This window comes from Camelus dromedarius, chromosome 8, assembly GCF_036321535.1.
Source record: "Camelus dromedarius isolate mCamDro1 chromosome 8, mCamDro1.pat, whole genome shotgun sequence".
Classification (NCBI taxonomy): domain Eukaryota; kingdom Metazoa; phylum Chordata; class Mammalia; order Artiodactyla; family Camelidae; genus Camelus; species Camelus dromedarius.
The window spans coordinates 79,344,584-79,362,450 of record NC_087443.1 but is presented as its reverse complement, the minus strand read 5'-3'; positions in this window follow the sequence as shown (position 1 = coordinate 79,362,450).

Genomic DNA, 17,867 nt, shown 5'->3' with positions numbered 1-17,867 from the left:
GGCTTCTTAAAAGAGAGGAATTTGGTTCCCAAGTTCCCCTGGAGACTGGCCGACCTCATTCTCAGCTCTGTGTGCAGATGCCTTGGCCAGATATGTGTCAGTGGCTCCATCTGCAGAAAACATCAATTTGACCGTGTTTCCCGCAGAGCTAAAATTGTATGTTATAGAGAGTAAAGAAAAGCATGAAACAATATTTTGGAGAGCTTTTCAGCATTAAAATTTTTCAAAAAAAAGGTTTTGGGTTAAATTGTGTTTAAATGTTTATTAATTTCATTAAAATGTTGACTTCCCTTCAAAACGATCCTTTGGGTTTGTAATCCTGGATTCTTTTCTGACATCTCTCTGTCACCTGTAACCCACTGACATTGTAGGAGTGCAGTTGTCTCCTTGATTTAAGACACTTTAGTCTGACCCGCTCCCTCCCCCAGGGTCTGAACTGCAACCCTCCCAACCTGCCCGCCATCAGGTCCCCCACAATCCACTCTTGTCCCCTCCGGAGAGAGTCCTTTCCTCTGCTCTTCCTAATTTTAACTCTCTTTATTGATTTTTAATTTGTTCACCTACCAGGTACTTCTTGAGAGCAAAGTCTGGGCTTACTGAAAATTTCATGGTTGCCAAATGAATGAAAGTTGTACCTCACGACTAACATATTCATTCAACAGATTTTTACGGAGCTCATGGAATAAAATGTGAACAAAGCAAAGTCCTGGATTTCACAGAGTTAACATTCTAGTTGGGTGAGCAAATGAAAAATACACAAATGTTAAATATAACATTAGATGGTGATAAGAACTCAGTAAACCATTGGAGCAGGGTCAGGGGATGGGGTGGCCAAGGAAGGCATTACTGATGCAGGAAAGTGGGGCGCGAGAGCACGGTCACGTCCCAGGCTTCGGCTGAGTCCCTAGGAGGTGCCCCGTCAGGTTCGCTGGCTTCACTCAGGAAAGAATTCAAGAGTGAGCCATAGTAGAGCGAAGGTAGATTTACTCAGAGAGATGAACACTCCATAGACAGAGTGCAGTCTGTCTCAGAAGGCCAGAGAGGCCACGAGGTGGGAGGTGGGGGACGTTCAGTTTAAAGTAAACGTGGATATGAGACAGGAAGGGGGCAGGGCACAGCCATTCCAGGGATGATGCAGCAATTAACATCAAAATGGTGAAAGGTTCAACCCCCCTAGGCCTTGAGGCTCAAGATGGTGGGAGATTTGACTGCAGCAGACCTTGAGCTGCATTATATTCCCATTGTAGTATATTAGCATGGTGAATAACATGCCCCTGGGCGCAGTGACAGTCCTAAGGCTTGCCACAAAAGGTCAAAGAGTGGGAAATGGCCAAATGTCTGGGAATCCCAGCCCCTTCCCCAGGCTAGTTAGCTTGGTCCTTCCAGCACCTTGTGGCCACCTCCACACTCTCTCTCTCCCCCTTGGGACACGGCCCGAGCTCTGTCTATGAAGCGTGTACCTACTTTTAATCTGAGCACCCAGCCCCCAAACCTCGTGGCCTTTCTCTTGCGTTTCAAAGTGTCTCTCTGAATAAAGCTACTTTTACTCAACTGTGGCTCCCTCTTGAATTCTTTCCTGCGCGAAGCCAAGGACCCACACTTAGTGGGGCACGTCCTAGGGACTCAACTGAAGCCTGGGACACGGCCCTCTTCATGCCCCACGTCCATTTTTCCTGCGTCAGATACACATTCCATAGACAAGAGACCGGGCCACCTCCTAAGGCTATGGAGCGGGGGAGAGACCTCGGGGTGTGGGGTTGCTGGTTATTACGGGCTCAGTAGCTTCATATGCTAACAAGTGGCAAGTAGGAAGATGATTCCAACTACTTTGGGGAAGGGGCGGGGATCCCCAGGCACTGTGCATCATCCACTTTTTGACCTTGTACAGGGAGCCTTGAAAGTGTCCTGGCACCCGTGGGAGGACCATTTAGCAGCTATTGTATTTCAATGAGTGGATATTGACACTCAAGGTCCACTGGGAGTTGAATCTTTCCGGGCTGGGGGCAGGAGTGGTGTCGGGGGCAGTGGGAGGTTACTGGCTACAGGGGGAAATGAAGTTGGGTTGGCTCATCGGTTACCAGGGAAACCAGCAGAGGGGCTGTCCCTCACCACCCCTTTTTATAAGCATAGTGGAGAGCTCTGATGTAAAGTCAGAACGATCACTGGCTGGGCCTGGGGCAGGTATGTAGGAAGGTCGGCCATGTGAGCAGGTGCAGGAGAAGCAGGCACTGGTCCAGCAGGGGATGTACAGAGAGCAGGAGAACAGCCATCTTTAGTAGCCTGACCACACCACCAGGGACACAAGAAACTGGGAAAGGTGAGGAACGGAGCCTCCGGAGGGGGCGTGGGCCTGCTGTGCCTTGACTCAGGACTTCCGGCCTCCAGAACCGTGAGGGAATAGTCTCAGCTGTTTTCAATCACCCAGTTTGTGGTAATTTGCTACAGAAGCCCCAGGAAACTAATTTAGGGCCTGACGAGTTTTGCTGGACCACGTTATGACGACCCCTTCTGCTGGACCCTAAGTGTCGCTTCTGCCCTTGGGGCCGCTTTAGTGCTTGACGGAGCAGTCTCCTTAGACACCTGCAGGCACTACGATCAGGGGATGGAGGACCTCCTGGCTGGTGAGGGGACAGGTCTTCTCGGTCCTCGTCCTGGTCGAGGTGCCCCCACCTGCACTGGCTGCCAGCTCAGCACCCTGCTGGACACGAGGAGCGGGTAATAAAAGTGACCTACCTTTGCAGCAACTTTACTTACATCTTAGGTCCATGGACATCTTACACGTCCACCTCCCTCCCAGCCATCTATTATGGTTAGTTGTCCCCTCCCCCCCACCAATGTGGTAAACGCTTGCATTGTGTGTAAGAAATGGGACCTAGTGAGTTTCCTGGTTTTATGGAGCTCCTACTTTAGGAGTGGGCACCAGACAGGAAGCAAATAATTAAATGAGATGATTTCAGAGGCAAGTGACAGAGGTCCATTTCAATCGGACTAAAGCTAAAAGAGAATTGTCCAGGTCATGTGATTGGAAAATCCAAGCGCTAAACCAGCTTTAGGTTTTAGGTAAACAATGTCATGGCGCCTTCCCCTCTTCCTGTTTGATGTGACCTGTCCTTCTGGGCTCACTGCCAGTGGTCTCTGCACACAGAGCAGCTGCGTGTCCACCCCCTTCAGCCTTTCTCCCCAGAAGGGCTCTGAGTGGCCTGGTCTGGTCATGTGCTCATCTCCCAGCCAATCGCTGTGGCTCAAAGAGTCATGTGCTCACTCCTGGGACCAAGGAGGTGAGTCCAGCGTCTCCAAAATCAGAGGGATTAAATAGGGTTACAGTGAGATGGAGAGCCTGACTCCCCAGGGAGGGCATGCTGATCAGATAAACCTGTCACCACGTGGTCCTTACTGCCACAGCACTCTCCATCTTCACACTGATACTCTGCTTTCATACATCCCCCCATGTCCCCCCACCAGCCCCACAGAAAAAAAGAGGAAAACAGCCAAGAGAGGAGAGAGGACAGCCAGCCCGGCTGCATTTGCTCAGTGAGTTCTCCCCTTGCTTTGGGGGAAGCTGGGAATTCATTCGTTGCGGGTCTCACGAGTGTCCCATTGTCTTGCAAGGAGGGACAGGGGCTCCAGAGCCTCTGGCCCAGGGCGGTTTTCAGCGCCTCAGAGGAGGAGCGCTAAGGACACGTTGCAAACCAAAGGCACTGGCTCTTTCGGGCTTGCGTAGGGTGCGGATTCCCTTCCTTACTACGCCCTCTTTAAAAAACGAAACCACAGCTGCCCAGCTGTAGCCAATGGGGTCATCTCAGAGGGTTTTGCCAGGGAAAGCCCGCAGGCTGGCATTAGCTTCTCCCGCAGCGCGCCGTCGGGGAGGCTGCGTTCACCTGCCCGCCGGCCTGCCGTCCACGCGCCGCAGCTGCTCCTCAAGCAGCTGCCACCTCACCAGGCCGGGGAAAACGTCCTTGGTGCAGCTACCAAGGGCCTCGCCAGGGTTTACGGGAGCAGATTAGACCCTGAAAGGGGGGCAGGATTCGAGCTATCATTTGAACCGGGACCTTGTCACACTTACGTGCAGCTGTCGCATTCAGAAATACAGCATCTTTTTTTCCTTCTAAATAGGCTGTTTGTCTCATCTGCTTCATTTACTGCCTTTTCCCCCTCTTTGGCAGCTGGGGATATAATAACATAACTGCTCAACTCTCTGCTGTTAACAGCCTTTTTTGTGTGGCCTTCTGTGGACGGGAGAGGCACTTTTGAAGAAAGAAATGTTTCCCCTTTCTGTAGTTTCGTCGATCATGATTTTCTTTTTAACAGCACTTCATTTTTTCCTCGCACGGCTTCAAATCCCCAGGATAAACAGAGTGGATCTACCTGCTGTTACGGAAAGACCCAGATGGCACGAGAACGTGGCCAGCTCTTTTCATCACGACGGTGTTTAAAAGAAGTGAAAGTACTTCTGTCTTGAAGTGTTACCGTCTGAGATGCTGAGACCACTCTGGTGCTGTGGGGTGCTTTCCTTGTGTTTGTAATGAGGAATTAATTCCGTTTTCTTCTTGTAATAAAGAAAGGGACGAGTCCCAACGTCTGAACTCTGGCGTGGTCACGATACTCCACTTACCTTCAGCAAGCTGATTCCTACAATTCCATGAGTGTTTATTAAGCTACGTATAGGCCTCTGTATCCCAGGCAAGGGGAAATGCAAAGATGAATTGTTCACCCCCTGCGCTTGGGGAGCTTGGTCCCCAGTGAGAGAGTCAGGCAGAGAAACAGCTACCTCTAAAGCAAAGCAGAGCATGGATGCTTTGCACAGCACAGAAAATATAGCCATTATTTATGATAATTTTAAATAGGGGATAATCTATACAAACATTGAATCACTGTGTTGGACACCTGAAACTAATATAATACTGTAAATCAACAATACTTCAATTAAAAAATGAAGGAAAGCAGGACACTCAGAGGGTTACTGAGTAGAGAGACACCCACTGCCCACAGAGCAGGACACTGAGGGAGGCCCCTTGGAGGGGCTGCGTCCTCTGGGCTTTAAAGAGTGAGCAGATTCGCTCTCAGGGGATGGGATGGGTGGTCAGGGGCCCAGCAGCATCGATGTCAGTGTTTCCAGGCAATGACGAGCGGGCAGGATTCCGCAGCCAGCAGTGACGGGGAGAAGGTGTGACTGCTGGGGACAGACTTTGGGAGAGCCTGATGGATCAGCCCAGGAGGCTGCAAAGTTTTCCAAAGGTGAGGGATTCCCCGAGCTCATCTGAGCTTCAATTTTCTTCTCAGAAAAATTTGACCCAGAATATCCTTCCCTTGGTGTCCTCATTCTTAGGAGGGGCATGCCAAGGAATTCGGGGGTGAAGTCTCATGTCTGCAATTTATTCTCCAATAATCCTGCAGAAAATGTCACCTACATACACAGAGAGAGAGAGAAAGAAGCAAAACATTAACAAATGTCAAGTCTAGAGGGAAAATGTTTGGGTGTCCACAGTGCGGGTCTTTTAACTTTTCTGAAAGTTTTTACGTTCTCACAATAAAGATTGTGAATAAAAGACAAAGCCTCGATTCTATCAGGGAGTATGAGAGGGTATAGACTAGTCAGTGATGTCCGGGTCTGGTGATTCAGCTCTGCTAGCAAATGCTCTGTTCCAACAAACACTGCCAGCCTCACCCCCGGGAGCCACGGGGCCGTAGACAAGACACAAGTCACTTGAGCATCAGTGTGGGCATCTGGCCCCCAAGGCTGCAGGGAGATTAAAAGCAGAGACTCCACTGTCTGAAGCGCACAGTGTGAGACCTGGCACACACCGCAGCTCAGGAAACAGCGCTGATTGTTGTTATTATCATCACAACTATTATTACTAAACTTGACCCTGAAATCTTGTGCAGTCCTGTTTCTGCCCAGCATCCGTGACTCGTGTTACAGGCTCAGAGCGGCGTCCCAGCGACTCTGAGGATGCAGTTTCCTGCAGTCAGTGCTGCGTTACAACACTCACCGCATCCCGCACTGGAAAACACGCTCTGTCTGTCCAACGTGATACACGGAAATGACCTCCCAAATCACACTGGTGAGCAGACTGTGAATATTCAGATCAACTGTAATGTCTTCAGTGGGGTAACCACTTGCTTTAAATTTTTTAAAAAATTCAAATAAGAAGAGAAAATAGTACTGCTTTTTCAACTGCTTCAGCAGCACCACAGTCCTTTCCACAATTTATTGTTTTCACACAAATAAAACGTTTCAGTGTGACAATAAATCGTCATAAACATGACGTGACTGCTCTGAAGACAGCCAGGAGAATCTCAAGGAGCATCTTTTCCCTGGTGCATTCTGGCCTTTCCCTCATCCCACTTGTCCCTGTAAAATGGCTTTGCACTGAACCAGGAGGCATTCTGCATTTAAAGTAGAACATTTAAGAGCATTGGCTCAACTCATCAAAAGTAAGCTCAAAAAATTCTCTATTGAAGCCATGTGTGTCTTTGTTTTGATGTTTGCAAATGTGAATAAACAGACACGTGTGCAGATCCCTGAATGCGAAGCAAAATAAAATGAGAGCGATTTAGTGCCTGTATTACTACCTGCACAACTGCCGTGCTCCGAGAAAATGCGACTCAAACTCTGAAGGTAACTGAATAAGAAAACCAGCCGAGTAAGACCGCCTCAGTGCAGCCACAGGTAAATTCTAGGTCACCAGAAGGCCTTTGTTCATTATCTCTACTTTTAAGTAGATTTTATTTTTTAGAACTGTTTTAGATTTACAGAAAAATTAGGAAGATGGGACAGTTACCTTGTACCTCACATGAATGCCCCCTATTGTTACATCTTACATCATTATGGTACATTTGTTACAGTTAACAAACCAATATTGATGTGTTATTAACTGAAGTCCGTACTTTATTCAGATTTCCTTTGTTTTTACCTAACATCTTTTTTCTGCTCCAGGTCCCATCCAGAGTCCTACATTACATTTATTTATGTCCCCTTAGACTCCTCTTAGCCGTAGCAGTTTCTCAGCTGTCCCCTGTTTTTTGTGACCTTGACAGTTTTGAGGTATCTGCATCCAGTTATTGGCCTCATTGCTCAGCCTGCCTATTTCTACCCACTTTTCCTTATAAAACTAGAAGCCTGCAACGTTGCTCAAAATCTTTGGATGACCTTCGCGAAAGACTTGTATTACCATGTCAGACAGAGCAACTGTGATTGGCTAGTAGTTAACACTTTTAAAATGTGCTCATGTTTAATAACAGATAAGGGCATGGGTGCTCAAAAGTTGCTTTCTGGTAATTAGATATTTTGAGATGTGTTGCAGGACCCCAATTTTCATTTTATTTAAAATTACAGTTTACTGCAATTTTAGACAAAATCCAGTCACATCAGATGAGTCTGTAGCTTTTATGCATTATGGGCATAATTACAACTGTCCTGTACTCATGCCCCTCTCACTCCGTAAACATATAATAATTGCCAGAAAAAGCTAGAGTCGGAGAGAAATTCTTAGAGGGAAGAGCAGGTGGATGGCATCTCATCCTTCTGTCTCCTTGCCTCCAGTTCATAAAGTCCCAAATCACAAAAACCTACGTCAAAGGCCTTTTGCCCTAAAGAGCTATTAGGTCTTTGACGTCCATGGGCCTACATCTTCCACTTACCTGAAAATATACCCAAGTGCCCTGTACCAAGTGCTTGGCATGAACAGGACAAACACTCGTACCTGCCTCTTGGATGAGTCTGTTCAGGGAGACAGACTTAGAGTGGGTAAGTCACTGTAGACCTGGTCTCCCTGTAAGTCAGGAGAGTTGCCAGCCTTGTGTTCCACTCTTTTCTCGTCTTCTCCAGTCTCTCTGATGCTGGCCTGTCACCCAATGGCATCTGTCTGTGTGCTGTTGTGTCACTCAGTACCCTGCTTGTGACCTACACCAGGCTGCCTCGTCATGGGTCAGCCCCCTCCAGTCCAGCTTGACGCTCAGTGTTGACTTGTTTGAGATTTCTCAGCTCCAACAGCTGCCCGCTTTGTTAGCCAGGCCCTGCTGCCCGGCCTGTGGGACACTGGATGGTATTCATGGCAGATACGACATTGCAGGAAAAAAGAGTGATTGAGGACATAGTAATCAAGACTGTCCAAAATAAAATGTAGAGAGAAGAAGATGGAAAAAGATTAATAGAGAATTAGTGAGCTGTCAGAAATTTTCAAGTGGCCTACTGCACGTGTAATCGGAGTCTGTAAAGAAGTATATCTAGAAAGAGGAAGCGAGAAAAAATATTTGAAAAATATAACAGCCAAAAATTTAAAAATCTTCAAGCGAAGTAGATTTTAGGGCAAAGAATATTACCAGAGATAAAGAAAGACATTTCATAGTAATATCGGAGTCAACTCAACAAGAGTACGTCACAACCCTAAACATGCATGTATTTAAGAGTTTCAGATAGAATTGGAAAGAAAAATAGGCAGGTTTAAAGTTGTCAGAGATTTCAACCCTCCTTTTTAATAACTACTAAAACAAGGAGACCAAAGATCAGTAAGGAAATCTGAAATTCACTTTGATAGGAAGGTAGCTGATTCAACTTTCTTTCGATCAGTGTAAATGTATCTTTTACCAGCGTATTACTTTTAACCTAGTTCCGTCTTTGTGTTTAAAGTGCGCGTCTTATGCGCAGCACAGAGTGGAGCCGAGTCTGTTATCACAGTCTGCTTTCAACCACATGAACACGATCAGCTGTTTAAGGACGCCCCACCAAACACAGCAGAATACCCGTTCTTTTCACATCCACAGAGAACATTTGCCCAAATTAATCAGATTCTGAGCTTGAAAACATGTCTCAGTCCATTTGAAGGGACTTGATTTATATAAGGTGCATTATCCAGCTACAGTGGAATTAAATTGGGAATCTGTGACAGACAGATGGCCACACCCCCCAGACCTCTTGGTCACACAACACTCGCCAAACCTGTTAGTTCTTTCCATGGATCAAAGAAGTAGAAATGGAGAGGAGGTAGTTAACAGATGACCAGCTCTCTCCCTAGCTTCCCCATGAGGAATCTCGAGAACAAACCGCAGGGACAAGGTAGCATCTAAGGAAAGAGCACGTGGCGTTGACAAGCCTGCACAGGCTGGGAGATGGTCCCTGGTCTCAGTGATTAACTGAGATCACTCCCCCTTTTCCCTTTAAAACCTTTCACGACTGAGCAGCATCTTCAGGGTTGGTCTTTGGGGAACCTGAGTCTGCCTTCTCCCCAGGCTGTTGGCTACCTGATTAAAAGCAACTTTCCTTTCTACCAACACCCACGCTTCAGGTATTGATTTCCCAGAGGCCAGCCGCCAGACCTGAGGTCAGTTACAATTTCTGCTCCGACATGTCAGGATGTTGGAAATTGCCACTCAGGTCCTCGCAACAATAAAAAGGCTGAACAAACTCTTGCTAGATGTCAGAGAACTGAGTTCACGTTAGGCACAGGAACAGCTTCTCCCAACACTGGAGAGAAAGACGAGTGAATATAGAGAATCACAGCTTCTGGGGACGATTCCCGGGGGTCCAGGTGGCCACTGGAGCCGGGGCTGGAGCATAAGAACCTGAGCTGCAACTGCCCAATGGCTGGAGGCTCCCCAGGGGCCGGCTTGAAAGCTAAAAACTCCAAGGGGACACAGTCGGAGCCCCACCCACCCACTCACATACACATCTGCAGGGGTTTTACCACTTGGAACCCCACCAGGTTCCCAAGGTGCAGATCAGAGAAAAATCATGCTTCTGGCAGGAGTAAGAGAAAATCAATCATTTTGAAATACATCCAGAGTGTTCTGTTCTCCATCACACATATCTTCTCAGCCTTTTGGCTAAGATCAAGTGTTCTCCATCATAAAAGCCAGCCTTAAAGGGAAAGTGTTTACCAGAGCTTGACCACCTTGGGTTTTACCACAAGGTAACCTACCTGGGGGAGGGAAACGCCCAGCTCCAGCCCCTCTAGCCTTCCTGTCCCACCTACAAGGGAAAAAGGAAAACAAAGTGAGCAGCCCTTGTGAAGGCCACACCCTGGGGACACAGGATCCCTGAGAGACGGAGACCCAATCATAGGAGCACAAGAGCCTGCCCCTCCCCTCTGCACCACTGCCGCTAGGGCTCCTGTGTGGTGACAGAGGCTACAATGGAAAGAACTACATGTCTCAGCCCTTCCTGAAGAAGAAATGTCTAGAGAACTCCAAAGACAAAGGGAGTGGGATACAGACACCAAAGGAAAGTAGCCTCTGACACCGGGAGCTACAGCAATTCCAAGAGAAACTGGAACCCCAACTTCTCCCTCACCTCCCTCCACCCAGTACATCATGCCTGCCTTTCAATAAAAAGATTGAAAGTGACTGAAAACAAATAAAAGCGAAAGGAAGTACATTTTTTTTAAGAGGACATATATGCACATATCATTGGAGTCTCCCGTTTCTTACCAACAGCATTGCTCCTACCCTGGACCCTGCTACCATCATCTCTTTTTCAGTCATCCTCTACTTCTGGTCTCATCTCTCCTCTACAATTTAGTGTCTCCTCTTCCTCCCCTGACCTTGGAGGTCAGGAAATCCAAACACGACTCTGTCCCCTGCACACGTTCCCTGAATGCTGACTTGTGCAGTCAACAGCAACACAGGCTTGACTCACAGGACTCCATCTTCATGGGGGACCCTCTTCATCCACCTTGGCAAATCTAACCCATCCTTGAAGATTCAGCTTCCCCTCCAACCTGCACATCCTTCCTTTCCACAACCCTCCATTCTGAGCCATCCTGGGAGAAGCCATTTCAGACCCTCTCCCACTCTCCACAAGAGTGATTCAGCAGGAGGGCTCCACAAGCGGGGGTATCCAGGTTCCTGGTTGTGCCATGCCCTCACCTGATGTGACCTTGTGCAAAAGCCACCTGTTTCTCTTGAGCCCTAGTGACTTCAAAATGAAAGAAATATCTCTCGGTCATTATCTCAAGATTACTGGGCAAGATCTTTTTTGTGAAGAATGTATGAATTCATAGAATATGGTTATTAAGAAATCATGTTCCATTATTTTATTTTCCACGCATTTGTCTTTTCTCTCAACTAATTTGCAAACTCCCTTCGGGCAGAGTCTCTACACTTGCTTTCTTTGTGATGCGCTGAGCAACATGTCCTGAAAGGTGCACGTAGCAAGCTCACAGTGAAGGCTTTTCTGAAACAATCACTGCTTTGTTGACTCAAAAAGACATTTCTGCAGACTGAGACCACTGTCATGTCATCCTTTCCTCATCTTCAGCAGCAATGTTTGCCATTGCACATTATGGATGGAAATCTTTGCAAACAAAATCTGTCTCCATAACTGAGTTAACATTTCATTATTTTCTACAGTGCTTTGTTTTGTTTTACAAGCAAAGCAACATGAAGTGGCTTTTAAATTTTTTTCAATGCAAATATGAAACGAATAGTCTTTTCTGGTCAGTAATGGCATCATATTTTTGTTATTTATCATTTTATATCAGGCATATTTCTGGGAAAATGGCAGCGATTGTGTGGTTAATTCTGGGACCATGAACATGGCAGGCTTCACACAGACTCCTAGCCATCAACTAATCAGAACTTCAAAATATACAGATATCTATGGGCACTTAATAGGATTTTCCTAAAATTACTGTATTTGAGGAAGGTAAACTATACATTCCATATTAACCTGTTACAAAATATACGAAACAGCTATGATTTTTCTTTTCAGTATTAACTTTTATAAAACTATATGCCAGGTGCCCCAATTTTATCTCCAACTCCTCAACTTCTTGGCACCAAATTGCCCTTTAAACTGAACCAGGAAGAAATAGAAAATATGAACAGACTGATTACCAGTACTGAAACTGAACCAGTAATGAACAAACCCCAGGACAACAAACAGAAGTCCAGGACCAGATGCCATCACAGGCGAATCCTACCAAGCACTTAAAGAGGAGTGAACACTTATGCATCTCAAAATATTCCAGAAAATCGCAGAGAAAGGAACAATTCTGAACTTACTTTATGAGACCTGCATCACCCTGATACCAAAACCAGAAAAAGATGTCACACAAAAAAAGAAAATTACAGGCCAATATCACTGGTGAATGTAGATGCAAAACCCCTCAACAGAATACTAGCAAACCAAATCCAGCATTACTTTCAGAGGATCTTACACCATAACCAAGTGGGATTTATCCCAGAGATGCGAGTCTTTTTCAATATCCACAAATCAATCAATACACCACATTAACAAATGGAAGAATAGAAACCATATGATCATCTCAGTAGTTGCAGAAAAAGCTTTTGATAAAATTCAACAACTATTTGTGATTAAAAACTCTTCAGAAAGTCAGTGTAGAGGGAACATACCTCAAAATGATAAAGGCAACATACGACAAACCCACAGCTAACATCATACTCAGTGGTGAAAAGCTGACAGCATTTCCTCTAAAGTTGGGAACAAGACAAAAATGCCCAGTCTCACTTTTATTTAGCATGGTTTTCTGGAGAAGAAAAAGACATAAAAGGAATCCAAATTGGAAAGCAAGAGGTAAAACAGTCACCATTTGATATGACATGGTACCACACATAGAAAATCCTAAAGAAGCCAGCAGAAAACTACTAGAGCTCACCAGTGAATTCAGTAAAGTTGCTGGATACAAAATTAACATGCAGAAATCTGTTGCATTTCAAAACCCTAACAAATAAAAATCCGAAAGAGAAATTAAGGAAACTATCTCATTTACTACCGTATCAAAAAAAAAAAAAAAAAAACAACCTAGGAGTAAACCTACCTAAGGAGACAAAAGATCTGTATTTCAAAAACTGTAAGACGCTGTTGAAAGAAACTGAAGACGACACAAACAGAAGGAAAGATATACCGCATTCCTGGATTGGAAGATTCGATCTTGTTAAAATGGCTATCCTACCCAAGGCAATCTACAGATTCAATGCAATCCCTGTCAAATTACCAATGGCATTTTTTCCAGAACTAGAATTTAAAAATTTTAATTTGTATGGAAACACAAAAGACCTTAAATAGCCAAAACAATTTGGGGAAGAAAAAAACAAAGCAGGGGGAGTCATGCTTTCTGACTTGACTATACTATAAAGCTATAGTAACCAAAACAGTATGGTACTGGCACAAAAACAGACACATAGATTAATGGAACAAGATGGAATGCCCAGAAATAAGCCCACGCACTTACAGTCAATTAATCTACGACAAAGGAGACAAGAATGTACAATGGAGAAAAGATAGTCTATTCAACAAATGATGTTGGAAAAACTGGACAGCTACACGTAAAAAAATGAAATTAGAACATTCTCTGACACCATATACAAAAATAAACTCAAAATAAATTAAAGGCCTAAATGTAAGACCAGATACTATAAAAATTCCTCTCAGAAAACACAGGGAGAACACTGTTCAACATAAATCAGAGCAATATTTTTTTGGACCTGTCTCCTAGCGTAATGGAAATAAAAGCAAAACTAAACAAATGAGACCTAATTAAACTGAAAAGGTTTTGCACAGCAAATGAAATCATAAACAAAATGTAAAAACAACATACAGACTGGAAGGAAATACTTGCAAATGATGCAACCAACAGGGGCTTACTTTCCAAAATACACAAACAGCTCATACAGCTCAACAACAGAAAATCAAACAACCCAATCAAAAAATGGACAGAAGACCTAAAGAAGCATTTCTCCAAAGAAGACTAGCAGGTGGTCAACAGTCACATGAAAAAACGTTCAACATTGCTAATTATTAGAGAAAAGTGAATCAAAACTATCACCTCACACTGGTCAGAATGGCCATCATCAAATTCTACAAATAATAAATACAGAAGACAGTGTGGAGAAAAAGGAACTTTTCTACACTGTCAATGGGAATATAGAATTGGTGTAGCCACTATGGAGAATAGTATGGAGGTTCCTTAAAAAACTAAAAATAGAGTTACTTTATGATCCAATAATCCCACTCCTGGGCATATATCCCAAGGGAACTCTAACTCAAAAAGATACAGGCACCCCAATGTTTGTAGCAGCACTATTTACAATAGCTGAGACAAGGAAGAAACCTGAATGTCTATTGACAGATGAATGGATAAGGAAGATGTGATATATATATATATATATCTACAGATTCAATGCAATGAATATATATAAAACTCAGACATATATATATATATATTACTCATCCATAAATATATATATTACATAAAATAATGAAATTTTGCCATTTGCAGTACTATGAATGGACCTAGATTATCATCCTAAATGAAGTCAGACAAGAAAGACAAATATCATATGATACCACTTATATCTGGAATGTAAAAAAAAGATACAAATGAACTTATTTACAAAACAGAAATAGACTCACAGACATAGAAAGCATACGAAAAGGGAAAGGTGGGGGGATAAATGAAGAATTTGGGATGAACATATACACATAACTATATATAAAATAGATAAACAACAAGGACCTACTATACAGCACAGAGAACTGTATTCAATATCTTGTAATAACCTATAATGGGAAGGATCTGAAAAAGAATAAATATATATAACCAAATCGCCTTGCTGTACACCTGAAGCATTGTAAATCAATTATACTTCAATAAATTTAAAAAATAGTGTAGCAACAAATATATAAATAAATAAATAATTTTTCTTAATTTAAAAAATTACCCTTTAAGACAAACTTTAAAAAATAAATTAACTGCGGTATGTTTATATAATGAACTGATAGTCAGCAGGAAAAAGTAAGAGTTTTTGATAGATGGAACAATATAGGTGACTCTCAAAAATATTATGTTGTGGAAAAGAAGTGAGACACAACATGATACTACGAATTTTTAACATGAATTTCAAAAACAGGCAAAAAAAATCTATGGTCATAAAATCAGACTAGTGGTTACACGAAGGGCGATGAGGGGGACATGTTCAGCGGGGTGCTGGCCACAGTGAGCGCACAGAAGTATAAGATGCTCACTAGCTGCTCGTTGAAATGTGGGGATGTTTCTGTAAACTATGCACCAGGAAGTCCCACTGAAAAAGACATCGTTGCAAAATTTAAGATAGTTGATTGTACAGTAAATGGAATACAAGCCTCTCTAAAAGAAGAGTTTGTTCAAAAATAAAGCTGATACTTTTGTTAAAAAAAAAAAAAGCAACAAAGATTAAGTGAAGACTCCCACTTCTGGAAAGGTGCAGTAGACGTACTTTGCCCTATTCTTCCAACTACGTACAACTCACTACCCCCAACGTTATATATATATTATAAGAAAACTCTAAAAGTGTGAAGAATGAAACTCGAAACGTGTGAAGAAGAGGGCAAACTATTAGGGACCTCGGGACACAAGGAACGAGAGAGGGCAGGGTTCCCTGGGCTTTTGTTTTGCCTCGTGGACCCCAAGCCCGGAGCGGGAGAAGCCGCAGCTGGGATCAGGCTTCATCACTGGTGAGCATACAAAATGGTGCAGCCATGGTGGAAAACAGCTTGGCAGTTTCTTAAAAAAATAAAAAAAGAAGGCTGCAAGTCCGCATGACCCAGCAGTGCAGTCGTGCGCATTTATCACAGAGAAACGAAGATGCTTTTCACACAAATACCTGTAAACGAGCGTGTGCAGCAGCTCCGTTTGCAATAACCAAGGCGGGAAACCACCCAGGTGCACGTCAACAGGTGAGCGATTGAGCCAGGCTGCCGTGACTCCGTTATCAGGGACAACTGCTGAGGAACAAGGAGGAGACTACTGATCTGTGCTGCAACCTGGATTAACCTCCAGAGAATTACACCGAGAGGGGGGAAGCCCATCCAAAGGCTCACATACTGTATGATGCTGTTTATAGACTATTCTTGAAACAACAGAATTATAGAAATGGGGAACAGAGAAGTGGTTGGCAGGGGCCAAGGAGGGTGCTAGAGAGGTTGGAAAGTGGCTTTAAAAGGGCAACGCGAGGGACCCTTGTGGAGAGGGATGTGTTCTGCGTCTTGACTGTATCCTGGCTGTGAAATTGTGCTGTAGTTTTACAAGAAGCTCCCCTTAGAGAAAACTGCACAAAAGGCACACAGGCTCCCCCTGTGTTACTTCTTAACAACTGCGTGTAAATCTACAATTATCACAAAATAAAAACCTTAGTGAAAATTTTTAAAAAGTCATGGGCGAGCCGGGTTTGACGGGGGCAGGGTGTGAGGGCACCTTCTGTGGAGGTGACACAGCTTCATACTTCAGGCGGGATTTGGGTCACACAGATGGGTGCACTTGCTGAAACTCAGCAAACGGTAAGGTTTGTCCACATGAGTGTGGAGACACTTCACATTTTAAAAAAGAATTGAGTAAAAGTGTCTGGACAAAAGCCACCATCCTTTCCAACCCTCTGTGGAAGCTTGTGGAGGAGCAGGGACTGGGCTTCTCTTGGTTCCCCTGGTTCCCGGATTGTCCTTCCATTGACCCTCCATCCTGCCCCTGCCTCTGTGTGTTTCTCTCCCCACTGCATTGCTTAGCTGGGCCCCTGCCCTTCACTCAGCTCTGTGTGCCACTGACTTAAAGGCAATCAGCTTAAACCTGGGTGTTAGCACCATCCCTGTCCTGAAAAGCTGCTCAATCGTTTCTGACTCTGGGACTCTCCACTGGTGGCTTCTGCTCAGGCTCTGGCCTCTTGTCAACTTCTGGACCACTTTTATTCCCCTCCCCCCTTTTGTCCTCCTCCTTGACTATCTGACCCTCCACTCTAGCTAGTTCTTAGAAAAAGCTTTCTGTGTCTCCCCCATCGCCCAGCCCGACCCAGGAATTGGGATAGAAGACAGGAGCTTGCCCAGAGGTCGCCTTCCTGGAATGACCTGTCTTGCTCCTAGGAGGTGTCAAGGCCACACTGGGATGGCTCTCCTTCCCGGGTGCATTAGGCCAGCCTTAAATTGTGATGCGCAGATGCTCTAAGGACCACTTGGACTTTCTCTTTCCAGAATCTCAGGCCTACATGGCCAGTGAGAAGTAAAGTTTCAGATGGAATTAAGGTTCATATTCAGCTGACCTGGAGATGGAGAGCTTTCCATGAATTATCCAGGTTGGTCCAACATCATCAGAAGATTCCTTAAAAGTGGAAGAGGGAGGAATTAAAGGGAGGATAAGAGGGGGTGTGATGGGGAAGCAGTGGCAGGGAGAGACAAGGTTGCTGGCTCTGAAGATGGAGGAAGGGGCCGCAAGTCAAGGGGTACAGCAACCTCTAGAAGCCAGAAAGGGCCCAGGAATTGAACCTCCAGAAGGAACACAGCCCTGCCGACCCCTTGATGTCAGGCCAGTGAAACCCACGTCAAACGTCTACCCAAGAGAACTATAAGATAAGAAATTTGTGTTGTTTGAGCAGCTAAGAGGAGGTGACTTGTTAGAGCAGCCGTGGAGAAGGATGTATAGGTCCTGTGATGGGGGAGTCGGGGGCACTGAGGAAAAGAAACACTGCCCAGGGGCTTTACAATGGAGCGGTTCACTTTGACACTCTTGTAATAATGTTCAGCAGTCACTGTTGGACCATCTCTGGGAAGTAGAACAACCTCACCAGGGTTTTAATGACTTTTTAAAAAAAAAAACCAGTTACATCATTCTAGGGGAGTCAGTTTTACCCCGACCAGACATTGCTATTTGAAAAAAAAGAGAAAAGAACGCAGGGGGTGGAGAAAAAGTCATTACTGGGGTGGTTGTTTTATAGGTGTTTTGGGTTTGGTTTATTGACTTCTGAGTTTTGGAAGCTGAGAGGATCAGAAGCTGGAAGAATCTTTGCAACTAAAATTCTTCTGCATTTTAATGACTTTTCCCTACACTTTTATAATGTTTTCAATTCTTTTTCGAAAGCAAGGTTCAAAATGATTTGCCTTTATCAAG